Source organism: Rhagoletis zephyria, unplaced genomic scaffold (genome assembly GCF_001687245.7).
Source record: "Rhagoletis zephyria isolate East Lansing unplaced genomic scaffold, Rhagoletis_zephyria_1.1 Rzeph_scaffold_20070, whole genome shotgun sequence".
Taxonomy (NCBI): Eukaryota; Metazoa; Arthropoda; class Insecta; order Diptera; family Tephritidae; genus Rhagoletis; species Rhagoletis zephyria.
This window is the reverse complement of record NW_016177129.1, coordinates 4,937-8,723: the sequence shown is the minus strand read 5'-3', so window position 1 is coordinate 8,723 and position 3,787 is coordinate 4,937. Positions and strand designations below refer to the sequence as shown.

General features: G+C 34.8%; 1 long non-coding RNA gene across 1 annotated transcript; it reads left to right on the top strand.

Annotated features, from left to right (window-relative positions):
* Nucleotides 1–2,890, top strand: LOC108380685 (uncharacterized). The gene is made up of 2 exons (XR_001849580.1): nucleotides 1–53; nucleotides 303–2,890. It is a non-coding gene; the product is annotated as an uncharacterized LOC108380685 (long non-coding RNA).
* The last annotated feature ends 897 nt before the right edge of the window (nucleotides 2,891–3,787 follow it).

Below are 3,787 nucleotides of genomic sequence, written 5' to 3'. Positions count from 1 at the left end.
ATTTGCCACCTTATGGTAATTTATGTGCATTGTTGTTATTTTGCATGAAAAGGGTGGTGCCCTGTGCTAACTTTACATCAGTTTAAAATGTTTTTTCAGTTGTGGTAAAATTTCTACTCTAATCAGCTGAGGCTTGAAGGGTCGTCGTCAGGGTTGCGTTCATCCCGACATCGAGAGGCCTACAGGAATGCTTTCCGGGGTAATAGTAAATTCTCTTCATATACTGGAGGTGGAATAATTTATTAAGGCTCATTTACAGCTTATATCGCGATGGAACTGTCGCGTCTGAACTCAGCGTAGAGTCGATAAGAGCAATCTACAAGGTGGGTGTTCTCTCTCCCCCCAGCGCTGAATTAGTGTTGTGAACGACCGAAAAAGTGGGCTGCCGGGTTATCGCCTATGCAGATAATGTGGCACCTATTTTAAGGAGACGATTTCTAGATACCCTTTTTGATCTGATTCAACGTTACCTGAATTTGGTGGGCAGGCAACTACGGCCTCGAAGTTAACCCCCCAGCATAGTCTTATTTACCAGAAAGTACAAGGTGACCCTTCGCTCCATCGGGGATGGTCGTCTGCAGCTCTCTGTTAGGGTCAAGTTTTTAGGCCTTATCCGAGATAGGAAGCTGTCGTGGAAATCCAACATTGAGGAAAGGGAAAGTAAGGTGTCGGTTACCTTGTACTGTTTACAGCAGAGCAATCGGCAAGAAATGGAGTCTCGCCAAAAGTGCTCCTTGGCTCTTTGAAGGCATAGTTAAGCGCATCTTCTTTTACGGAGAACTTATCTGGTGGGTTCACACTTGTCAAGCGACTGGCGCTTTAAGAACCACACACTTACACTAGCGCCTAACGTCATGTTGAAGATATTACAGCAAAATTTTTGCAGCTCCAACTGCTATTAGGCTCACGCAACTGGCTCGAAAGCTGATCACTCTGGAGTTCTGGAAGGATTTTATTTCGTCCATGGAAGAACAGACTACTGCGACCCCGAAATGACTCACAGTAGCTCTTCCGCTACAACAACAACAACCTGACCAAAAAAGTCAACCTTCAAACGTTATTACCGCCGCTGATCTGTGGCAACCACTATAACCTAACCTATAATAACAAAAAAAAAAAATGAAAGTTGTAAGTAAAACTTTTCTAATAAATTATTTAAAGTTCAAATTAAAATCTTAAAAGTTTTACTCAACAATTTTGAAGTTACCAGATCGTAAAATTAAACATACAACTGTGAGTACAGTAAATGAAATGTTTTTTGTTTTTAATAATTTTGTTTATCCCTAGAATAGTACGCCTTCCAAAAAAAGCTGAGTTTAGTTGAGTTTCCTTCCATAATTTGCAAAAATTTTATTGAATGAATCACCCTTTATCTCTGAATACAATTATCGCTTTCAATCAGTCCGACTAATTAATCATTTGCTAAGTCTTACTTGCTATGTAGCTTTCTAATTTGCATTCCTCTCGCGCGGTACTTCCTACAGTGTGTGAAAAGTGATTAGCCGCATCAAGTCGGCAATGAAAAGTTTAGCTTTTGTTGGCTTGATTTTATTGCAAGATTTTTCAGTGTGCATAAAGCAAAGATATAATTTATAAATTAAATAAATCTGAACGACCGCGACTTATACGGCGATATTACTCAATGCGGCTAAAATGATATTTTTCAAATAGTGCGATATTTTGACAAAAATAAAACAACACACATTATTGATGGCGAAGAAAACGAATAGCGAGAGAGAGCCAGGTTAATGTTTTTGAAAAAAAAACTGCAACACGACGTCGTTCTAACAAATATTCGGCGTTCGCTCGAGGAAATATTGTTTAGTATTTCTTATGACGATTTGTGAGTACACTTATTCTACGTCTACTGTGCAATATTTTGATATTAAATGGCATGATACTAATCTCTTGCGATATGTTAATTTCTTGGATTTTTCAAAAGAAACAACAAAACGATAGTTGGAAGAAGATCTAATAACAATGATAGGCTGACGTCTATGTATGCAGTTTCGACCTAAGCCTAAGTAAAATTAAAATTCACAAAATCGGTATTTTACAGGGCCAGAGAGAAAAGTTCAAATAGAATCCAAACCTTTTTGAAAACCCGCTCTCAGTAAAAAGAATTGAGTCATTGTTTGGCAGAGTAAAGAATTTTAAGACAAATAAACACCAAACAAGTAAAACTAAAAAATAAATTCTATGAATTGAAAACGTTCTAATTGCCATTGAGGCTAGTATAAATTAGGAAGTTTCGCTAAATGAAATTAGGAAGTTTTCGCTAAATCTCAGAGCTGAAAGGAAATGAAGGGATACTTAGCAGATAGCCGAAGACCTTAATCAATACGATGTCTTCGTACTAGATCGGTCTAAGGCTTTCGAAACGGTCAGCTGCGCCACTATTGATAATTCAGATCGTATTACGGGTAGTAGAATTAACTTCCAACAGTGTTTTTGAACCCGGCCTCTGTAAGCCGTTTATGCTGCTGGGCACAAGGTGCGAGTGTAAGTGTACTATGAAAAAGCTTTTTGTAAGAAAAAAGAGGTTTGCAAATATCAGGAAATCGCCTTTTTACAATCACTTTTTTTAAGACCAAATAAATAAACAAGAACATCACAATAACTTTTAAGCCATTAGGGACTAGTTTCAATGTACAAAACAAACGGACAGACTTAATTAAAACAAAATTTTTATATTATTAATTAATTACTTCCCTAAAGTTTTTTCTGTTCATATAACTTGTATTTGCTGGTTGTTACGTATTGAAAAAGTTTGTAAGCTATTAATTTCAATCCACTTGTAATACATTTATGTGCTTACATGTACAATGATTTTATTGGAACTTCAATTGATTTCAATTATAATTTAATTATAAATAACATTTACTGATTTTAAAAAATATATATATACATACATTAGAAGCTTAATTTTGCAATCATTAGAGACCGACATACATAAGTGAAATAAGTAGTCATTTTATAAACAAACACATTCATTTCTTTATGATAATACATATAATTACACAGATCAACAATTAAAAAAAATATATATATTAATGCCGAGACGTCGTTAGTTGTTTGTTAGGTGTGCGTTGACAACACTAAAAATATTTTGATATTTGTTTCTTACGTGCATGGTTTTTAAAGTCTTATCAGTGCGTTTCTATAAATAAATTGATTTAAATATCAAGTCCTCATAGCGTAGAAGTTGTCTCAATGAGCCAAGTGTAGTTTGTTACATTTCTGATGAATACACAGTTAAAAAAAAACTCGGAGAACCCAAAAACGATTTTATAAAAAAAAGTCCAAATAATTGATAACCTTCTCCTTTTTTTGAGGTCGCTAAAAAGTGCTTATTTTTCCTACTTTAAAACGAATGTGGATTAATAAAATTATAGCTACTCCGTAATCATAAACCACATGCTGGATAACTTTAAAAACTTAGGAAGTACATCAAAGTCATATTGACCAATTACCAGAGACTCATGGATCCTATAGCAGAGAAGAAAGGGGGAGCTTTTCGCCAAGATCTACAAACTATAGAAGAGAAGCAGTTATATTCTTGAAAGCTCGGCAAATATTTACTTTTAAATGATGAGTGGCGTTTTTTTTTTTAATACAATACGGCGGAATTTTTTTTTTATCTATTGAATTCGCTATACGGGATCCGCTTCAGTTAAAGAAGAATGCCTCATATGTACATACATATATAAAAACTTTATAATATATTTGCTTTGAAAGTCAATTCAAGATTTTTAACGAGTGCAGTATACATCCATAAATACATATA